At 43.3% G+C, this 23617-nt stretch overlaps 1 long non-coding RNA gene across 1 annotated transcript; it reads left to right on the top strand.

The window, feature by feature from the left end:
• The first annotated feature begins 1064 nt into the window (after nucleotides 1-1064).
• Nucleotides 1065-23230, top strand: LOC140913404 (uncharacterized). The gene is made up of 3 exons (XR_012159577.2): nucleotides 1065-2123; nucleotides 22484-22612; nucleotides 23046-23230. It is a non-coding gene; the product is annotated as an uncharacterized LOC140913404 (long non-coding RNA).
• Nucleotides 23231-23617: the final 387 nt, after the last annotated feature.

Here is a 23617-nt window from a genome sequence, read left to right on the forward strand (position 1 = left end):
TTTTTCTCACACAACAGTTTCTTCTAGAAGTCCATACAGGTACTGACTCTTATTTCAAAAATAAACTACAGATCTTCCTGCATAAGCCTGTGGGACATGAGACACACTTATTGCTTCACTCATCAAGATCAGCTTCACAAAGGGAAGTAAATCAAAGAAATCTAACATAATAGACTCACTAGTTTATTGTGTTGGAGTCTGGCAGAAAGATTTTTTCCCACCCAAAGTTATTACCTGGCGGTTTCCTTTCTCTCTGTTACAGCAGGATGAAAACATATCCACTGGTTTCACTAACCCATTTTCTTAATCAATGTACAGGGCAGGGGGTCCATAGATTAGATAATTTATTTGAGGAAGATTTATGTTTAGCTTTTGCAGATCATCAGCAAAGGATCTCAGTTCCCCGCATCTCATTTCTTCAGACAGATCTGAAGCTTGACATCTATATTTGGTGTGATGGGGCAAGACCAGATGGCTATAGAAAAGTAGGGGGAGATAGATATATTAGCTCCAGGCTAAACAAATCCCTGGTACCAGGATAAGTGAAATGGCAGCTGCTCCAGCTCAGTTAAGACACCTGGGGCCAATTAAGAACTTTCCAGAAGGCAGGGAGAACGCTAGGTTGATTGGGACACCTGAAGCCAATCAGGGGCTGGCTGAAACTAGTTAAAAGCCTCCCAGCCAGTCAGGTGGGTGTGCAGGTCAGGAGCTGTGGGAGGAAGTTGTGCTGTTGGAGAGACTGAGTAGTACACACCATATCAGGCACAAGGAAGGAGGCCCTGAGGTGAGGGTGAAGTGGAGCTTGAGGAAATGAGGGCTGCTGTGGGGGAAGTAGCCCAGGGAATTGTACATGTCATGTTTCTAAAAGGTCAGCTACCATAGCTGATACTATTAGGGTCCCTGGGCTGGATCCTGGAGTAGAGGGTGGGCCTGGGCTCTCCCCCCGCCCCTTTTGCCCCCTGATTAATTACTGAGACTGGGAGACAACAGAGACTATGCAAGGAAGGATATCTTTTCCTCACCTCCCTCGCTGGCTTATGATGAAAATGGCTCAGTAGACTGTGACCCTTGTCTCTAGAGAGAGAAGGGTTACGTGGAGGGTCACAGTGGGCCTCTGAGGCTAGCAAAATCCACCAGGAAATGCGGGACCCACAGAGGCAAGGACAGAGCTTTGTCACATTGGCTGTTCTTTTATTATTTCTCCAACATCTGAAAGTGACTGTGGCTGTTTGGAATAATCACAGCATTGTCTGAGAGCAGTAGAAAAGTTTGCTGCTCAAACGTTTTCCACATAATTGATTCTCCTAAATGAACTTTCACACCAGTTGGAATTCTCAGTTAGCCATTTTGGCTCAGAAATATGAATATCGCTTTCTTAATGTCAGCACTCACAGTTTCTCTCTGTTTTTAAATCCCTTAACTAATAGATGACATGTAGGATGAATCCTGCAAGAGAAAGGGGCCTGTTCCACCTGACGAAGTTGCTTTTTGTCACCATAGGTTCGCATGTGTCCACACCCAAAATTTGATTCCCCTGGTGAAACCCACACTTTCTGGGTCCCTGGACAATTCCTCAGCCAACATACTTCTGCCAGCAAAATACCACAGTGGATGCTGCCTTACCTGTGCTTGTAAAACAGTCCTCCAGCCACAGTCCAGCAATGCCCTTGTCCCTGCAACAATAACTGCTCCAGTCATAATTTTGAACTCCATTGCATGATGGTCAGTCACTGGAAGTGCCTCCGTGCCCAGCTTTAAAATCCTCGGTGTGTTTTGAAAAATGTCTCTTTTCCTGCTAATTCACATTTGTGAGCAGATATGCCTGGCCCAGCACAAAAACAGAGGTCCAGCGAAACCAAGTATTCCTGCCTGGACCAGAAAAGAAGTCCTTGATCTCTTCTTCCATACTTCGTGGGGACTCAACTACTAACCTCAAATGGGACAGTAGACACCTTGTAAGACCAAGAGAAGGGACCATCAGCACTGCCCAGCAAAGACCAGCTTGTAGAGGATGGGGACACAGAGGGGCATACAGATCCTGCTGAGAGTCAGGAGCTCTTTGATATGCAGCTGGACGCACCAAGACCCAGACAAGCCCAGAGAGGAAGGGGAAGGAAGCACAGGTAGGTGCATAGCTGCATGATTTTTTTTTAAATGTATTTTTTCTTTTGCAATGCCTGAACCACCCTCCTCCCCAATTCCTTCAGTCATTCAAAATGGCACCCTTCTGCATGGTCCGAGAACAAAGGAACTGACTTTTAAAATAGTCGATTTTAAAAAACCATGAACTGGCAACGAAATAAGAGAATATTAGAATCATTTAGAAGCCAGCATGTTTTGGCATCCAGATAGTGTTTTATGAAAGATGAAATTTTAATGTATTAAAAATCAAATTAGTTACAAACAAAGATACTGACATCAATATCTCAGCTTAAAAATAAAAGACATAAGAAATGTATCCTTTGCAAGCAATACAGTGTTTGTTCATTGTGTATATGCATTCAATAAAAATTACATTTTTTGGAAAAATAAATAAATCACAATATATTTATTGGGTGTCACCAGATAGAATTGTCAGAGACTAAAGCACCATCCCTTCCCACCGAATTCATAAAAGGTGTTTATAAATCAGAGAGCCATATTCAGGCCAAAGTCGGACGTACACAAAAGCAGCGCACAGCAATACAATGGCGCACTGTTAAAATGATCTTTTAAGGCCTTCCTCAGCTGTACAGCTTCTTGATAGGCTGTCGTTGTTGCCCTTGTGTTTGGCTGTTAAAAATTCAGCAGACATTCCAATTCCCCCTCTCCACCCTGCCGGTAAGGTTTCTCCCTTTGCTTCACAAATATTATTTAATACATGACATACAGCAACAACAACAGGCATTGTCTCTCTCTCTCTGGTGTTTGACTGGCTGATTCTTGCTCATATGTTCAGGGTTCAAGCTGATTGCCAAATGTTTGGGCCGGAAGGAATTCCCCACCGGTCAGAGTGGAAGTGACCTTGGGGCTTATTTATTTTTTTTTTTTGCCTTCCTCTGCAGCTTGTGGATCATTTGCCAGGATTAACAGGCTCTCACTCAATCATTTCCCTGCCACTACAGTGGCCTCACGCACTGGTGCACCGTGGGCCCTCCTATTCTCTGCCCATGGCACAGGATGGTCTAGTTTCTGATGGGCTGTAATACTTTGGTCTAATTTCAGTTGCTGGGTTTGAAGTTGGGGGTGGAGGCCTGTGATATACAGTAGGTCAGACCAGATGATCTGCTGATCCTTTCTGACTTTAAATTCTCTAACCACAGCATTGCAGAGACCCCAGGAGAGGGCAACAGTCTCAATTCTAATGAGACCTCCCTGCTTTGGCTACCAATGTTAGTCAGGTTTCAGAGTAGCAGCCGTGTCAGTCTGTATCTGCAAAAAGAAAAGGAGTACTTGTGGCAGCTTAGAGACTAACAAATTTATTTGATCATAAGCTTTCGTGAGCTACAGCTCACTTCATCAGATGCATGCAGTGGAAAATACAGTGGGGAGATTTTATATACACAGAAAACACGAAACAATGGGTGTTACCATACACACTGTAACAAGAGTGATCAGGTAAGGTGAGCTATTACCAGCAGGAGAACGGTGTGGGGGGGAAACCTTTTGTAGTGATAATCAAGGTGGGCCATTTCCAGCAGTTGACAAGAACATGTGAGGAACAGTGGGGGGGTAGGAGGGGGAAATAAACATGGGGAAATAGTTTTACTTTGTGTAATGACACATCCACTCCCAGTCTCTATTCAAGCCTAAGTTAATTGTATCCAGTTTGCAAATTAATTCCAATTCAGCAGTCTCTTGGAGTCTGTTTCTGAAGTTTTTTTGTTGAAGAATTGCCACTTTTAGGTCTGTCATCGAGTGGCCAAAGAGATTGAAGTGTTCTCCGACTGGTTTTTGAATGTTATAATTCTTGAAGTCTGATTTGTGTCCATTTATTCTTTTACATAGAGACTGTCCAGTTTGGCCAATGTACATGGCAGAGGGGCATTGCTGGCACATGATGGCATATATCACATTGGTAGATGTGCAGGTGAACGAGCTTCTGATAGTGTGGCTGATGTGATTAGGCCCTATAATGGTGTCCCCTGAATAGATATGTGGGCACAGTTGGCAATGGGCTTTGTTGCAAGGATAGGTTCCTGGGTTAGTGCTTTTGTTGTGTGGTGTTGCTTCAGGTTGGGGGGCTGTCTGTAAGCAAGGACTGGCCTGAGTCAGTTTCACACTCATATGCATGCTATAACTATTGCAGTTAAATACAAACACATAACTTTGCTTCCTTGTAACCCAGCATTGTAAAAGTACAGTATGTGCTTTTTAAAGGGGAATTTAACTATATGGAAAATCCATAGCTGTACTATCAAGCTGTTATTGAACTAGAGGAACATTAGACACTAATAAAGGCTTCTAAAAGGACCTGGCTGCACTCTTAACTATGGGACCATAGCTGCTCTGGATCCCAACTCCCCAGCCTCCTGGATACAGTATAAAAGATGCAGCCAGTTTTGCTTTTCCACCTGTGTTGGGGGAGAGAATTAATCTGCCCATGATTTTGAATGAAATGAGCCTTAATTGTTAGAATGGATTCTGAAGATGTCCTTTTCCATAAACTATTTAAGTGCCTTTGGTATGCTTTGCTGGGTATAATGCACAGAAAGATACCAGACCTGCCCCCAAGAACTTACTATTTCAATAGACAGAAAGCACAAGATGCACTGGAAGACTGTGGAAGTTGGTCAAAGAGCAGTTTACAACGTCTGTATTTCAATGAAGGGCAGCTGTCAGCAATTCAGCTGCTGCATTTTTTTTAAATGGGCAGAGGTTAGTATTTTTTAAACCTTGGGAAAGAACTGAGTTTTAAGGAGGGAATTTGAATTAAGAGAAGCTGGGTGCCTGGTGTTGAGGCATTGGGAAGTCTTTCCATGTGTGGAGAATGGCACTGAAGAAAACAGGAGAAAGAGAGGTAGACACACACAGAACAGAATGTCCGTCTTTCAGTTCTATTTCAGCTCTCAATGTTTTGCACAGCAAATAAATGAGTAGTTTCAGTTGTCATTAGAGGTTTCTGAGAGTCTGTAAAAAGAAGTCTGGTTGGCACATTTTTCTGTTTAGTGATAGTTTTTAGCAGGGGAAATGTATTTTTATGGCTACTTAGGTACACAAATAATAACCTATGAGAACATACTTCCCAAAGACACCAGAGTTGTAGTATTGGCATGTCTCCTACAGTGGAAGTTATTTATATTGTCTGTGTCTCCACAATTAGACTTTAAACAGGGGAAAACACTTATGAATAACCTAATTAGCAATAGGTGATTCAGCATCCAGGTGGAGCTGTAGGAGGAAGGTCTTTAGTGAGCATGCATGGAGGTCAGTGTTACATGCTGGCAGACTTGTCTTTGTCAGGTAGAAACCTAGCAACAGCATGCATTCCCAAATCCCTGGTGTAATACCAGATAGATTCCTCTTAAATCCTGCCCCTCTTTCTAGTTCTATTCATCACACTACCCCATCCTGCCAATGAAATGCACTATTTTCTAAACATTCAGGAAATGAGTACTTTCCACATTTTATCTGAGGATTTCAAAGTGTTTTGCAAAAAGGTAAGTATCATCTCTCTATTTTACAGATGAGTAAGCTGAGGTACAGATAGGAAATCAGACTTGCCCAAGGACACACAGCAAGTCAGTGGCAGATGCAGGATTAGAACCAGCAGTGTACAGCCTCCACTGTACTGAGGGGGGGCGGGAAATGGTTTAAGTAAATTTTGCCAACTAAAAGAGTTATACTTAAGTCTCTGAATTACAGGTATGCTCATCATTTCCATGCCTTCTTTTTCACTTAAATTATTCCCCCCGTAAATTTAGAGCTTGCAAAAGGTGCTTGATTGGCAGCACTGGAGACTGACATTCGGTACGTAGAGACAGATCAGGTACAGCCTCCTACTTTCCTCCATACAGATTTGTCAGTATGCTGCAAACAGAGAGGTGAAGGTAACAGTCTCCATGAGCTGTACATGAACACTGCCAACAAAAGTGCAGATTGTCAGGGTGGTTTTATCACAAAATGATTTCAAAAACATCATTCGATAGTGATTTTCAATTACTTGATCTTACCTGGATTTGACCTATCATCCTAAAGGTAGCAGCCTCTATACCTTTCTACTATTATTCTTCTTATACTATTCTGGTTCATATTATTGGGTCCGTTGCTAAATTAAAATCAGTTCATTTAAAAAAATTAACAAAGCTGCAAACTCTGTAGACAATACAGAGCTTTCAACAGTGACTGCTTACTGCAGCTTGTTAACTACTTATGATAAAGCTTAAAAGTGTTTAGTAGTTTCCCCAGTTGGCCTTTACATAGCCAAAACAATCTGAGATAGTACTCTTACCTTCCAATTTACATTTTTCCCTTTCCTACCAATTGAAAAGATAACCACCACTTTCTAAATAATTTCTTAAAAATATTCTCTAGCTCAACCACAAGATATGGGCTTGATGTAGGAATCACTGGGTGAAATTCTATGGTCTGTGTAATACAAAAGATTAGACTAGAGGGGTCATAATGGCCCGTTCTGGCCTTAAAATGAATCTATGGTATTCTTTTATTAAAGGACATATCAGGTTGAGACAGAAGTGGGAAAGTCTGTTGAAAGTCTCTGGGTAAGGTTATACGTGGTAAAAAGCAAGGGTGATGTCTACTGTAGACCATTTAATCAGGAATAAGAGGCAAATGAAGCTTTTTCCCCCCTTTTAAACAAAATCATCCAAAGCACAGGATTTTGTAGCGAAGGGGGAATTCAACTACTCAGACATCTGTTGGGAACATACAGCACGGTACAGACGACACAACAAGTTTTTGGAATGCATTGGACACAACTTATTACAGAAGGCAGAGAAAGCAACTAGTGAAAAGGCTGTTCTAGATTTGATTCTGAAAAATAGAGAGGAACTGGTTGAGAATGTGAAGGTGGAAGGCAGCTTGGGTGAAAGTGATCATGAAACGATGACTTCATAATTCTAAGAAATGGAAGAAGGGACAACAGCAGAATAAAGGCCATGGACTTCAAGAAGGCAGACTTTAGTAAACTCAGAATTGGTAGGTAGGATCCTGTGGCAAGCAAGTCTAAAGGATGAGTGTGTTCAGGAGATATGGGAGTTTAAGAGACCTTAAGGGCACAAAGACAAACTATCCCAATATGTAGGAAAGATAGGAAGTATGGTAAGCAACCACCGTGGCTTAATCAGAAGATCTTCACCAAAGTGAAACTCAAAGTCATACAAAAAGTGGAAACTAGGTCAAATTATGAAGGTTGAACATAAAAACTAAAAAACCGCACCACCATGAGCATGGCGGTAGCAAATTAGAAAGGCCAAGTTATAAAACAAAATTAAACTATCTAGAGACAAACGGTAACAAGAAAACATTTTACTAGTACATTAGAAGCAAGAGGAAGACATGGACAAAGTAGCCCCATTACTCTGAGGGAAAGACAACAGAAAATGCAGTGTTAAATGCCTTTGTTTGTTTTTACCAAAAAAGTTAGCACTGATTGATATTCTCTTTTAGTCATACAATGTAAATGGGGTAGAATCTGAGGCTAAAATAGGGAAAGCACAAGTTAAGAATCACTTGGAGAAGTTAGAGGTCTTCAAGTTGGTAGGGGCTGACAAAATACATCCTAGAGTACTCAAGGAACTCGCTGAAGAGATCTGAGCCATTAGTGATTATCTTTGAGAATTTGGAGGATGGGAGAGAGCCCAGAGGGCTGGAAAAGGGAAAATACAGTACCTATCCATAAAAGAGGGAATAAGGGCAATCCAGGGAATTAGAAACCAGTCTGTTTAACTTTGGTACACAGAAAGATAATGAAGCAAATAATCAATTCGTAATCACCTAAAAGATAAGGTCAGACGTAACAGTCAGCATGGATTTGTCAAAAACAAATCATGTTGAAACAACCCAATATCCTTCTTAGACAGGGTAACAAGCCTGGTGGATGGAGGGGGTGGGGGAAACCAGTAGATATGATATATCTTGACTTTAGTAAGGCTTTTGATACGGTCTCACATGATCTTCTCATAAGCTAACTAGAGAAATACAGCCAAGATGAGGTGGGTCCACAACGAGTTGAAAAACTTAATAGTTCACGGTCAAATTGGAAAGGCATATCAAGTGGGGTACCACAGGGATATGTTGTGGGTCTGGTTCTATTCAATATCTTCATAAGTTATTTGGATAATGGTCTATACAGTGCACATATAAAGTTTGCAGATGATACCGATCTGGGAGGAGTGGCAAGTGCTTTGGAGGACAGAATTAGAATTCAAAATGATCTGGACAAACTGAAGAAATGGCCTGAAATAAATTGGATGATATTCAAGAAGGACAAATGTGAAGTATTCCACTTAGGAGGTGCACAATTGCACAAATAAAAATGGGAAATGATTGCTTAGGAAGGAGTACTGCAGAAAAGGATCTGGGGGTTGACAAGAATGACTGCCAAAGTAACACACAGTGTACACAGACACTGCATCGTCCTAACTACACCAACATAAGCCCTATGCTTCTTGTGGAGGTGGAGTTAAGTCGGTGTAGTAGGGCATTTCCATTGGTGGGAGCAAGGCTGTAGTGTAGACACTGACATAATTAGGTTGATGCAAGCTGCCTTACATTACACTACAGAGTTAGGTCAGACCAAGCCTCAGTGTTGATATAGTCTGAGGCAAGTGAAAAAATAGATAAAATTTCTCTAAGGCTATGTCTGCACCAGCATTTTTGTTGGTATAGCTACCACCGCTCGTTGGGGATGGTTTAATTATCTTGATGGGGGAGTGCTCTCCCGGCAGCACAGAGAGGTTTCACAAGAGATCTTACAGTGGCACAGCTGAATCAGTACAGCAGTGCACTGTATGCTGTCTAATACAGAGATGGCCTAAGTGTCCTCTCTTTTCCCCTCACACACTAATAAGAGCCTGATAAGTAGTTAATAGTTCCCAGAGAATGTCAGAGTATCATACACATTCTTTGTGCAAACATTGAATACACAAAGAACATTGTAAATATTATAAAAACATTGTAAATAGTATTTCAAATACGATACATAACTTTAACAAAATCTGTTATAGTGTGAGGACAAATACAGCAATTCGTGTGTTAAGCAGTCACTCTATAACCACTCCACAGCTGCTAGGCAACAAATCTCCTGGTTTTCCTTTACAGACTTCCCTACTTTGTTAAGGTTACGGATATTTAAATATAAAAGTTTCAATACAATTTACACTTTATACTTTTTCTTGCTCTTGCTCACACTCACACTCACACACCCCCCCCCCCCACCATTATTCTGAGAGTGGTTCTCCATCTTTATAGTGTGACTATAATATGTAGACTGGTGTCACCTGCAATCTTCAGAGCTTGAGAATGGCAGACGCGGTTCTTTTCCAACCACTTCAGAATTCTATCAGCAAATAGTCTGGAGTCGTCACAGCTAGCAGCATTCTAGGCCTTAGGTTAATAGTTGAGCTGTCCTTAGCTGCTGGTGAAACAGAAATCTGTAGCCCATATCCAAATAGGTACAGGGATTGGAATCCAGCCCTTGCAGCAGATCTATCTATTGGTTCTGGTAAATCAGCTACTCTCGAATCTACAGGCAGTGCTTAATTTGTAATTAAAAAAGGTGCCAGGGCTCAAGAAATGTTTTTCCTTTCATAATGGATGTGGCAAGCCCAGAGGTGCCAGGGCTATGAACTGCCCAGCCTAGAGGTGCTGAGGCTCAGCCCTGGCACAACGCAAGCACTTCTACAGGGCTGACCAACTCCTGTATGTCTAGCCTCACACTCTGTTTGGCTCAGCTATCAGAGGGTAAATGGGTGTGATCTGCACTACTGCAGTAGACCGACAACTTTTCCTTACAGGAAGCAGCTTTTTATTTCCAAAAAAAAAAAAAATTCTTTGTGAGGTATTCACAGGAACTGTGGAGTGGTTTGCAATCAAACACTTTTTACACTTTTAGCATTTCAAGAGCAATTAAAAAAAAGAAAATGTTAAAAATAAACTAACCCTCATCCCAATCCTCTGCACTACTTCCAGTCATTGCATAATGGAACACAAAGGATTCTTATGAGCCAGCTGCTGTGGTGTCCCAGATTGTGTAGTGCACATATGTGCAATTCAGTAGGAGGCACTCCAGAACAGCAGCACTCAGCATCTCAGCCATAGCATAGCACCAAAGGACACCTTTTAGAGTATCTCAGAAGAGCATTTCTATTCTGAAAAGCAACTGTGTTGAATAAATAGTAGCACCTTCTTACTCAGATCTGTCCACTGTATATATATTCAGAGTCATGTGTGCTGACTTCACTGGCAAACTAGCTTACTATTTTTATTCCTGTTAGCGGTGTTGGCTCTGCAAGGCTAAGAATGAAAGAGTCTGGATGTCAGAAGGAACTGTTAAGTGAAAGCGGAGATTCTAGAGCATGATTTTGCAGCAGAGGCTGAATTCTACAACAGTGAAATCATGGAATAAGCCATGCCCTGACTTGTGACTAAATTAAAGTTTTAATTGCATTTTACTCCTGTTAGCCCTGTAGAGCCAACACAGGTAGGTGGGAGTGAGTTGAAGATTCTATTCCCTCTTGTGCATCCTCAACAGTAGTGTTTACAAAGTTCCAATTACAGGACTAATAAATTATATCTATCCAAAACCACCAATGGCAATGAGGATCCACAGGTGTCATTGAAGACCTGACTTCACTTGTGTCATAAATATAAAGGGAAGGGTAAACCCCTTTAAAATCCGTCCTGGCCAGAGGAAAAATCCTCTCACCTGTGAAGGGTTAAGAAGCTAAAGGTAACCTCACTTGCACCTGACCAAAATGACCAATGAGGAGACAAGATACTTTCAAAGGCTGGGAGGAGGGAGAAAAACAAAGGGTCTGTGTCTGTCTGTCTGTATGCATGCTGCTTTTGCTGGGGACAGAACAGGAATGGAGTCTTAGAACTTTTAGTAAGTAATCTAGCTAGGTATGTGTTAGATTATGATTTCTTTAAATGGCTGAGAAAAAAGCTGTGCTAAATAGAATGACTATTCCTGTCTGTGTGTCTTTTATAACTAAGGTTTTGCCTAGAGGGATTCTCTGTGTTTTGAATCTAATTACCCTGTAAGATATTTACCATCCTGATTTTACAGAGGTGATTCTTTTTTACTTCTATTAAAAAAGTCTTCTTGTAAGGAAACTGAATGCTTTTTCATTGTTCTAAGATCCAAGGGTTTGGGTCTGTGGTGAGGATTTTTACCAAACCTTCCCCAGGAAGTGGGGTGCAAGGGTTGGGAGGATTTTGGGGGGGGGCAGACGTTTCCAAACTACATTTTCTCAGGAACCCAGATAAAGTTTGGTGGTGGCAGTGGAAGTCCAAGGGCAAAGGCTAAAATAGTTTGTACCTTGGGGAAGTTATAACCTAAGCTGGTAAAAGTAAGCTTAGGAGGTTTTCATGCAGGTCCCCACATCTGTACCCTAGAGTTCAGAGTGGGGAAGGCACCTTGACAACTTTTAATAAATATTCTACAGGGTATGTGTGAGGCAGAAAGAGCCCCGCTCAATTCTTTATTCACAAGCAGAGGTTGCAAGGCTAGTAGTTGAAATGCAAGCAAACCTGTAAACCAAGCACATTTGACCTGGAATCTTTCAGACTCCAGGCATGGAACTCCACAATGCCAATTTTACTGGTCGTTTTCAAGTAGAACCAGAGTTAAGTGCTGAACACTGTAATATTACCCAGGGAACAATCTAGACTGAACAGCGGTCCTCTCAGTTCTTCAACCTGGAGTGCCTTTCACAGGGCTTCTCTGTGAGAACCACCACTCCTGGTCTGTTCACATTAGCTGCTAGCGTGCAAAAATCATTCCCATCTGAATTAGATGGGAGCTTCTAGCCAGTCACTCCTGAATTATATTACAGAGTAACACCTGCAAATTCCCAGACTTGTTCCCAGGAATGGGCCTCTTGTACTGCTCAGCTCTTTCCTTCTGGACAATACAAGTCCATCATTTCATTAATAAAAGATGATATGCACAAACCCAGTTATCTCAAATGTAGTTTGCCGAAAACTTAAGTCCAAACACACCAGCTTAGATAATAAACTTGCTTTTAAGTACTTAAAATCCATCTCTCTGTGACTACAAGTAATGAGGCATAAAAGTCAGAATTAGTTACAAAGAAATAAAAGGTAAAATATAGACATACCTAATTTAACAAGTTAAGTGAATTTAAAGCTAAAGGTTTCTCTCACCACATGCTTACAGCTGTCTGGCTGGATTCCTTCAACCAGTTCAATGATGCTTTCTTTGTCTTTCAAACTTTGTTGATGTGGAGAGGAGAGAGGTGATTTGAGGCCTCTGTTACTCATTTTTATATCTTTTCCTCCTCTTTGAGAAATCATCTCCAGCTGGGGTTCAGGCAACAGCGAGTCTGGTTACATTAAAACCCCCAACTGTTCTATTGCCAAGATGTAAATTTCTCTCACCCCTTTCTTCCTGCCAAAGAATGGCTACTTAACTAGGTGATAGTCCATTTGATTTTTTTTGATGCCTCAACCAGGTGTCAGTTTTCCTTTGTCTCAGAGGAACTGGTTTGTGCCTGTTTTTCTAAACTTGGAGCATATCTCAGCAATGTCATACAGTAGAATCTCATAACTTCACGTACAATGATCAGCAAATTATGAGTTTTCAAATACTTCATGAGGCATACTTTGTACAAGAGATTATAGTTTTGTAAAAGTTGTGAATATAAGGATACAAGACTGTCAAATGCATTTCTGGAATGGGCTCCATAAAAGCCCCAGTAGCTGCTGGACTATATTGTTGGCCAATATGCAGCACTGGAGAAACTTTCAAAAGTACCTTTAATTAGCGACTAACCCTGCTCCCGTTGAAGTCAGTAGAACTCCCATACACCATAGTGGTGCAGGTTTGGACTCCTGATGAGCACATGTGAATATTTCTGTAAAATGCATTACATAGAAACAGAAATGCTTACAGCTTTGCACCCCCAACACAATATGATGGTGCATCATTGAGGATGCAAGATGCACCTCAGATCCTTGTGCACAATTGTGCAGTCCAGACCACATTTGCTTTTTCTGCACTGGACAGAGGCTGTTCTCCTTATGTATTCCTTGGGAGTGCAGATGAGATAGGGGAATCCCCCACAAACCCTAGCCATGCACCAGCAAGTGGAGCTGGCTGGTCATGCAGGGAAGAATAACCTGCACACCTTGAGATATGTACTGGCCAGCCCTGGGAGAAGTTCTGCTTTTCTGAGCTATCTCTGGGATGGTACAGCTCCAGTTCTACCCCCAAGCGGGACTGTAACTTAAAGGTACATCTGAGCCCTGAATAAGCACGTATAGAGGAGAAGCAAGTTTTAGCATCCTACCTAAAAAATTTAGATGTAAAGCAGGCACTGGTTATATCTTGGACAAACTATTACAGGGCATTGACCAAGAACTGGGGAATTTTGACGAGGCAAGTCCCACTCAGCCCACAGTATGTTAGTGTCCTATTCGAAATCCATAATGCCCGACTCCCTAGAGCAAAGATTATACTTTCAAGTTAATTGGTTATGTTTCCAAAGTTTAGTACTACAAATCAATCAGGAAATTCATTTCAGTAGAGCACTCCTCTCTTTTGCTCTCTCACTCAAGTCAATTTCAAATGCTCCGCTCTACAAGTTTCTCTTTTTTTCAATTACTGAATCCCATGGTAGTAAATAAATTTATTTCAAGTGCACACATCTCATTTTTTTCAATTACAGTTCCCTCTCAAGTAATCTAATTTCTTTCAAGTCTTCAATTTACTTCCAACTTTCTCTCCAAGTTTACACATCAGGTATTAGAAACACATCTTAGACTCCTCTGAGTTTTAGAATGTCATTTTTGTCTTCATTACCTTTAAATTGACTAAACACTGTGTATAGTTTCTGTAAGCTGTAAAATTCACATATATCATCTGCTGTATGCCTTGAAGCTTTGGGCTTTCCTTCCATCCTACTTAGTGCCAATAATTGTTCCCTTCAGTTGTAGGAATGATTGTAAATATCAGGAATATGACCCAAGTTTGATTTAAAGAGTATTTATTCTAAATTGCAGCAATAGCAAACATGATAATTAAATAACACTGGAAAGTTGTATTGTGTGACGGACTGAGCCTTATCTCTGAGCGTGCATAGTGATTGGTGGAAGCATTAAAACAAATACATAAGAGTATATAGCTTTGAATATATATGGGAAAGATAGATGACTGAATGAATTAGAGCCATTAGACTGAATGGGCATGGAGGCTGAGCTAGCTACTCACCCCTAGAAGGTGGTTCCTCCAGGGCAGGTTGGCAGCACATAGGGAGATACTGTAGGGAAACTTGCACTGCTGCTGCCTATGCTCTTTTCTTCTGTGGATAAGGAGAGGATTTCAGACTCTGGAGCTGCCATTCTGGCACCTTTCACAAGTGCCTAATTACATTTTCAAAATCTTAAATCTGGGAAAAAAAAATAAACTAGGTAATTACAATATAGGATTCACATAAGCCAGCCGCACATTCATAAGGGGTTTAGAATGAGGGCAGAGGTACACAGCCCTTCATAAGTAGTAGAGAACTACAGCCCCAGTTCAGCAAGATTGTAACAGGGAACTTGGAGGGCTGGCCACCTAGTGGTTGGCACACCTGGTCTCCAGCCCCTTGTTTCCCTTGATGAGGTGCCTCCATCTTTTAGGCTGTAGAGGTAGGGGAGACCCAGGCTTTCCCACTCTATCAGGTCCCAGCCCAGGGCTCTTTGTGAGTCAACCCTCCCCCACCTGCCCCGGGCTACTTCCTACCACTGTCCCTTCAGTTTGGGGCATGGCCCCTATAATCCAATTGACTGAGGTGGCTTACCTGCCTTAGTGCCCTTCCATGGATCCTGGGCAGCCCCCTGCTGCAGTCACAGGCTCCTTCAGTAGGGTTGCCAATGTCTGGTTTTCAAAGGCAAGCTCCCTGCCTGCCGTTGCTCCGCGCAGCTCTCGGCAGCAGCGGCATGTCCCTCCTCCAACTCCTACACGTAGGGGCAGCCAGGGGGCTCCGCATGCTCCCCCGCCCCAAGCACTGGCCTGGCAGCTCCCATTGGCCAGGAACCGTGGCTAACGGAAGCAGTGCCTGCGAACAGGGCAGCGTGCAGGGCTGGCCACAGCTCCGTGTAGGAACCAGAGGGGGAGCATGCCACTGCTTCTGGGAGCTGCCCGTAGCCTGCAACGCTGCTCTCCCACCCCCCAGTGCTCCAACCCCCTTCCCCAGCCCTGATCCCTCTCCTGCCTTCCAAACCCCTCAGTCCCAGCCTGCAGCATCCTCCTGCACCTCAAACCCCTCATCCCCCCCAGAACCTGCACCCCCAGCCAGAGCCCTCACCCCTGCTGTTCCCCAACCACCTGCTCCAGTGCTGATCCCCCTCCCACCCTCCGAAACCCACAGTCCCAGCCCAGAGCACCCTCCTTTACTCCAAACCCCTCATCCTCAGCTCCAGCTCAGAGCCCACACCCCCAGCCAGAGCCCCTTCCCACACCCTGAACCCCTCATTTCTGGCCCCACCCCAGAACCCACACCACCAGCCCAGAGCCCATATGCCCTCCCACACCCCAACCCCCTGCCTCAGCCCAGAGCCACCTCCCATACTCCGAACCTCTTGGCTCCACCCCCAGCCAGTAGCCCCCTTCTGTACCCCAAACCCCTCATCCCGAGCCAACACAGAGCCCGCAACCCCAGCTGGAGCCCTCCCACACCCCAACCCCCTGAGCCAGCCCATTGAAAATGAGTGGGTGAGGGTGGGGAGAGCAAGCGTCAGAGGGAGGGGAGATGGAGTGAGTGGGGGGCAGGGCCTCTGATAAGGGGGGGAAAGGGCGGAGCCTCAGAGGAGGAGCAGTGCAGGGCAAGGGTGTTCAGTTTTGTGTGAGTAGAAAGTTGGCAACCCTATTCTTCAGGCAGGGTAGTCCTAAATTTGGTGAGACCAAACCTCACAACGTCTCCCTTGGCTGAGGAGACCATACTTACTCCCTGGTGGCAGTCTCCGCTGGCAGGTTAGTGACCCCCCTCCTCTCAGGTAGGGAGGCAGCTACCTCTTTGCCAGACCTCTTCTACCTCTTTGCCAGACTCTCCTTTTCTTCCCCCTTCGGGCCTAGCATTGGCTGTAGATATAGCAGGGCGGGGCTAACTGGGCCCAAAGGCTCTCTTTAACCCCTGCTGTGCTGGTGGGCAATTTCCCTGCTTCATCACATCACAACGATAAATAAATATGTTCCTGGGACTTATGCATTTGCTTAGGTAGCTTGCTGAACTGGGGCCTAAATCCAGGCTTCATTGTAGCACTTTCCAGATGTTCCTGGTATTTTGATCCAGCCACACTACAAAGGAGAGAATAGCAATAAACACATGTTTATTTGGATTCTAAATCAATTTTCTTTTTAGTATCTGACGAAGGTAGGTGTGATCCAATGTGGATACACTCTGTGTCGGGGGCTTATCCCTTATGTCCATTTGCCATTACTGCTCAGTCCCAAGCCAGTGGCAGGTTACTGAGCAGTATGATGCCATCTCTGCCAACTTTCTCACTGAGTTAGATGTAGTTTTTCCTTAGTTCTTTTTGTTGAGATGTCTTTTCTGTTTCCTGATGCCTTTAGGAAATACTCCCTCTAATTTTGGACATTAGAACAGAAAGCAACCCTCTGTTTCCATCACTCCTCTGTTATGTTAATTGCATAATCATGCCTCTCTGGGTTTTGACTGTAAGTTGTGCCTCCCAGTTTCCACCTCGAGTTTGTAGTCACTGATTCTACATTTGGTGAGAAACTGCCTACTTTACTACATTTTACTATAATGAGATAGTTTTCTAATGTGTTAGCTTGGTGCAGGGATCTAACATATCTTATTTAGTTCATCTCCCTGCCAATACAAACTTATTTCCTTTTTTTACAGGAAGTTGTTACCCTCATATCCAGATTGTGCATATAGGGCCATATGTTCCAATAGGCTGTGTGCTGGAAAGCATAGCACATTACTATGAAAACTGCTTCACAATCATCATCATAAGCCAAAACTACCTCCTTGGCAAGATGCCATTCCAACTTACAACACCTAACAGTCTCATGGAGAAGTTTCCCAAGAGACATTTCCCTCCCCCACCAGTAAGCTAAGAGGAATCAGAACAGTCAAAATACCGTATTCTATTTGAAAAAATACTATTGTAACTTCTCACACTAGAGACATAAGGAATAGCAATAAGGAAAGGTTACTTCATACAGTAACTGGAGTTCTTCAAGACTTGTGGTCCCTATTAGTATATTCCACTCTGGATTCCCATGCGCTCCATGCACCTCAGACCAGAAGATTTTTGCTAGCAGTCTCTGTTAGTCTTTGCCTATGTGCCTCATTGGCTCGTGCTAAGAACCATGGGCATAAGGGGCAACGGAGACTGACCGCTTCTCCAGTTCCTTTTTACCATGAATAACTGAAGGATAAGGCTTCATGCAGAGGGGAAGGAGAGGAAGGTTAGAAGAAGAAGGCCACCTAATGCTGCAGACACTGAAGGTGTTCTGTCTGGACCACGGGCATGATAAAGGAATTGGAGAGGCAGGCAGTCCACCCCACCCCTTATGCTCTCAGTTCAGAGGTCAAGGAGGTGCAGGGCTCAAGCATGGAAAAATCAACTCTGCTAGCAAAAATCTTCTGGTCTCAGGCATCTGGAGCACATTCACACTCAGAGTGGAGCCCACGTAAGGAACCCTCATTCAAAGAAAAATTTACTTGTCAGATGACATCCTCATCTTGATGTGGAATGTTTTAAACACTTCAGTGGATTGCTAAACCTGCCGGAGTCTGCCTGCAAACAGTTGAGAATGCAGAGATCTTGCTTCCCCAGAGGTGGGTATTGAACTCATATTGATAACCTTTCCCACTCCTATTATTCTGCCTTTGTTTGGCCTTATTTTTCTTGTGTCAAACCTCCTTCCCCATTGGTTGTTCTTATCTAGTTTCAGGAGGGTGACAGTATGATATTTTCTGTTTTCATTGTACTACAGCACAATGCCATGAGCACCTTTGAAGTGGAGATTATGGGCCAGATTGTTGCTAGCTTCTGAGAGCAAAAGTAAGGCTCTCCCCCACATGTCCTCTGTGCTCCCTGGGCAGACAATGGCCACAATTGCAGTCCTTGTGTTCTCCAGAGCAGAGGGGACTGCTCCTTGCTAGCACTCCAAGGGTGGGAAGAACTGGGACAAAGAAAGCTATGTATCCCACATAGGGTTGCCAGGCATCTGGTTTTTGACCAGAACGCCAGGTTGAAAAGGGACCCTGGCTGCTCTGGTCAGCACTGCCAACTGGGCCACTAAAAGTCCGCTTGGCTGCAGCTCCCATTGGCCGGGAACCATGGACAATGGGAGCTGCGGGGACAGCGCCTGCGGGCTGGGGCAGTGCACAGAGCCTTCTGGACACTCCTCCACCTAGGAGCCAAAGGGACATGCTGCTGCTGTTTTCCGTGCAGACTTCCTCTGTCCCCGGGAAATGCCGGGGCCACCTGAGGTCAGTGCCGCCTGAAGCCTGCACCTCGAACCCACTCCCACAACTCAACCCTCTGCCCCCAGCCCAGAGCCTCCTCCCACACTCCAAACCCCTTGGCCCCACCTCCCAGCCCGAAGCCCCCTCCTGCACTCCAAGCCCCTCATCCCAACCCCCTATCTCAGCCTGGTGAAAATGAGTGAGGGTAGGAGAGAGTGAGTGACAGAAGGAGGGGGGATGGAGTGGGGTCTGGGCCTTGGGGCAGGACAAGAGTATTCGGTTTTCTGCAGTTAGAAATTTGACAACCCTACTCCCACAAACAATAGGTAGCAGATCTGGCTGAGTGTGAAAGAGAAAGCATGCTGCATCCCTTTTGGGGGAGTAGCAGGAGGTCTGGTCCCCTGGGCAACTAGAAGTCCCAGGAAGCATTGTGCCTTACTGAAGCACAATGCCTCCAGCAGTCCCACTGGGATGGGATAGCTGCTCCTCACCCACTATACAGAGCTGTGACTAAAAGTCACAACAGAGCCCCGCCCTCCCTCTTTATAAATAAACTTAATATCATCACCCTAACTTTCCTGTGCAGCGTAATTGCATGGATTATGCCAGTGACATGTATTCTTCAGACAAGGAAGCCACCTCTTGTGGCAGAATCTTGCTCCAGAATTTCAGTTTTCGTGTAAAAATTATTTCCTGCCCTTGCGAAGAAAAGCTTGTGATTGCTATTCTGTGGTTGCAGAATTTGGCATTTTTCCAAAGTGCCAGAGACTTCAGCACTTTGCCATTTTGCTGCACTCTGCACCCAACTTTTCTTTTTGTGTTGCCCTGTCTGCTGGGTGATATCTGCAGCTGCCTCTTCCTCAACAGATTCCTTCACAGCGGGGGAGTCAACTGAATTACAGGGCGGCTCCCTGCACTGTTCCATGGGGCCAAGCAGTGGGAAATCAGGGAGCCTCTCACATGTGGGGTTTTGTGCTTCTGCACCGAGTTTACAGAGCCCTCTTCAAAGCCATGTCTGTTGCGGGATGCTTGAGCACCCTCTCATGGTATTGAATGTTCAGTACCCAAGGCTTTATAAGAGAGTGCATCTGCTGGGCCACCAGCCACCTCAGTTTGCTCTCCTGAACCACAGGCTCCTGTTTACATAGAGAACTCAGGGTAGAGGGGAAGGTAGGCAGGAAGTGTGAATTTTAGTGCAGGATTAAGGAGTTTGTTGTTGATCTAGATCAGTGTTTCCCAAACTTACAACAGTTGCATACTCCTTTTGAGACATTCGTCTTACCGGCGTTCCCCTTCTCCGGTGAAGATAATTTTGGCAGGCGGTGGTAACCACATTTTTATAACACACTCCTAATTTGTTTCCTTCTGGATTAAATGTTATTAGAAATACAAAATTATATTACATACAGTTGAAACAAAAATTTTAATAGAAATAATAATTACATATAGAAATAGTACTATAAATAATTAAAATAATAGAAGCGAATCAACAGTCTGGCAGAACAGCGTGTGTGTGTGTGTATATATATGTGTGTATATGTATGTATATAATATATATGGTGAATTCATAGCATTCTGAAATTAAAATACGCTGGTTTGATTAGGTTAGTGAAGAAAGCACTAGTTTTAATACTTACTCATTCGGTATTGAAAAAGTTTCAGTACAAACCAAATTATTCAATGTGAGGGATGGAACTGCTTTTGACCAGACACTATCGCAGGGATATCTGGGTCAATGTTTGTGATCTTAAGATGAAGATGGGGCTCCACGTCAATAAGATGATTTCATTTTTTTGGTTTGATGCCAACCAGAGTAGAGAATCCGATCTCACACAAATACAAGGTGGGAAAAGGCAGAACATACTTGACAGCTTTGTCGGATAGAGCTGGATATTCAGAGCTAACCCCCAGCCAAAATGACGTTCGTGTATTTTGCTCAAATTTTGTTTTCAGGAAGCTATCTGAAGCCAGCTCCAAGAGCTGTTCTTCTGAATCAGAGAGGTTATTTGGCAATGTTTGAACATTGATGATAAAAGGGTTCCTTATCCATTCAAAGGTGCAGTCCGGTTCAGGGAAATACTTACAAAGATCTTTCTGCAAGCTTTCCAAATGCTGCTTCATGGTTTGCAAAACATCACTATCAAGTTCGTTAGTCAAGTTTATTACTAAGTCATGAAGAAATGGAAAGGAATCCAGTTCACAACGACTAAGATGTTTATGCCACAGTTTCAATTTTGCGACCATGGTGCTCGCTTTGTCTTGAACATGGAATATGGATATGAGTTTCCCTTACAAAGATAGATTGAGGTTGTTTAAATGAGCAAAGATATCTGCAATATATGCTAGTTTGCATAGCCATTTCCAGTCGTGTATACGGTCTCACAGGTTAAAGGTTTCATCTAAAAAAAACTTGCAGTTCTTCTCACAGCTCAAACAGGCAATTCAGAACTTTTCCACGTGAAAGCCAACACACTTCAGTGTGAAATAGGAGGTGTGTGTAATCACTGCCCATCTCATCACAAAGCTGAGAAAACAGCCGGGTGTTCAGAGGGCAGGCTTTCACAAAATCGATTATTTTCACAGCTTCATCCAGTACTTGCTTTAGATCTGCCTGCATGTTCTGGGTGCGAGTGCTTCCCTGTGAATGCAACAATGAGTCGATTTTTGCTTCTGGTGCAACAGCTTGAGTACGTGCAACAACTCCCTTCTTCAAACCAGTCATCAAACTCCTTTCTCTGGCGCCATCCGTGCTTATTCCAACACAATTACTCCAATCCAAGTCATTAGTTTTGATAAAGTCATCAATAACTTTAAAAATAGCTTCTCCGGTTGCAGGTGTTGGCATAGGTTGGCAGAACAAAATATCATCGTGGACTTCATTATTCAGCTCATATCTGACAAACAACAAAAGATTAGCTAAATTCACAATATCAGTGGATTCATCCGCTTGCAGTGCATAGTAGCAACTCTTTTGTACTCTTGACAATAATTGCTGCTTAACGTTTTCAGCCATATCTGTGATTCTACGATGAACAGTATTATTTGAGAGGGGGACACAATCTATAGTTTTGCTAGCCTTGTCTCCAATCATCACTTGCACCATTACTTTGTCTGCAGGTTTTACTTATGTCTCGCCAATCTCTTCAGCAGCTCCAGACTTTGCAATTAAGTGCTCTACACTATATGAAGCTGCCAAAGCTTTCATATTTTCACCTCCCGTCACATTACAAATTGTTTTCTGGGATTTCTGGAGATCTTTGCGCCTATTTTCAAAAAATTCTACAGGTTTTCCCTCGTATTCTTTGTTTGCTATCGAAATGGTTGGATGGTTTCATACTTTCATTTGTGAGAGTCTTGTAACAAATCACACATAGTGGAACAGGCTCCACCTCATCGCCAGTCCACGAAAATCCCAGTTTAAAATATTCTTCAACATATTTGCGGGCTTTTTTCGTTTTCTTTGCTGCTGATACGTTCAATAAACTTACAGATGGTTCACATGTTTCACTAATTTTGTTCTTCACAATTGTCTGATGTAGCCAGATCTTTAGATTACTACCAATAGTTATTCACTTTTATCTTTTATCCATCAGGATGACTTCTGCGCATGCCACAAAGGCAAGCGTATTGCCCGAGCCGCGGTAACGCGCACACGTGGTTTGCATCGGCTCTGCTGTGCTATTAGATGTTACTGAACGTGTTATCAGATTAGTTACAATGTAAACCTGTGTGTTTCTATTGTACAAGTGTACACCATTCTTATATATTAAATTTGAGTGATTTGTTTTCTGCTGCTAAAAAAAACCTATGATAAAGTAAAATAAAAAATTCTGCCGTGTACACCTTGAAATACTTTCATGTACCACCAGGAGTACATGTACCACACTTTGGGAAATGCTGATCTAGATGGACAATCTCTTCTGAGGTTACCACTTTAGAGAGGACTTCAACAGAATAGTCTGAATGCACAGAGGAAACGAACAGGTTACTGGCTCCTGGTAAGTAATCTCTCTTTTAAAATCAATTATATACTGAATGTCTCCTTTCCCCCTTGCATTTTGTGGTACTGAGTGTATAATTCTAAAATAAATGCAGAGGAGATATAGTGACATATGGAAATGGATAAGAAAAATTGACCTGTAACATAGTGCTCAGAGCCAATTTACTGCAGCTTGGAAAATCTAACTCCAAAACAGATTAGGCTGCCTGCCCTGAGCAGGCCCCAAGGCAATGCATATTAAAAGCTGGGACCTGAACAGGTTTGAAAACTGCTTGGATGAAGTTAATCTGCCTTTTCTTTTCCACTAGATGAAGCTATAGAGCAAGGAGTGGCTTACTTTCCATGTCTCAATTTAGTGAGCTAATACTAAAATTACCTTTGGGATGTAGTTTAATTCTTATTTTCCTAACTCAACTTTTGTTTTCCATCAGTTTGCAGCATTTAAGATTGGATCGTCAGGACTGATTATTCTGGGCTTGGCCCTGCAAAGTGCTCTCGGCACCTTCCTGGTAGGATGTTTAGTGTAAGTTTCATGTTAATGATTTTGGCTTTATTTGGTTGTCTTTGTTGCTTTCTCACTGTGTGGTCAGTTTATTAGTCTGTTGTGATGTCAAAAGTGAGAATTATAGTTTCTCCTAACACTAAAACTGTATTACATTTTTAAAAATAAACTAGAATTCTGAGTTTGTTATTATCATTGTTTTATTTTGTAGTGCCTGGAGGCCCCAGCTCAGATCAGGGCCCCATTGTGCTAGGCACTGTCCAAACATGTAACGAGTGACAGTCCCTGGCGCAAAAAGCTTACCATTTAAACAGACAAGACAGACAAAGGGTGGGAGCATGCAGAGCTTCCCTGATCACCCCTACTTCCAGGAGCTGCGCAGAGCCGACTGGACTTTTAACAGCCCGGCAACCCTAGCTTCCCCCCACAGTGGGGTGAGCCAGTGTTTGTGGCTCCAGCACCCCGGGGGGGTGGGGGGGAGAGGAGTGGGAGGGCGCTGAA

The sequence above is a fragment of the Lepidochelys kempii genome, chromosome 1 (genome assembly GCF_965140285.1).
Source record: "Lepidochelys kempii isolate rLepKem1 chromosome 1, rLepKem1.hap1, whole genome shotgun sequence".
In the NCBI taxonomy this organism is placed as follows: domain Eukaryota; kingdom Metazoa; phylum Chordata; order Testudines; family Cheloniidae; genus Lepidochelys; species Lepidochelys kempii.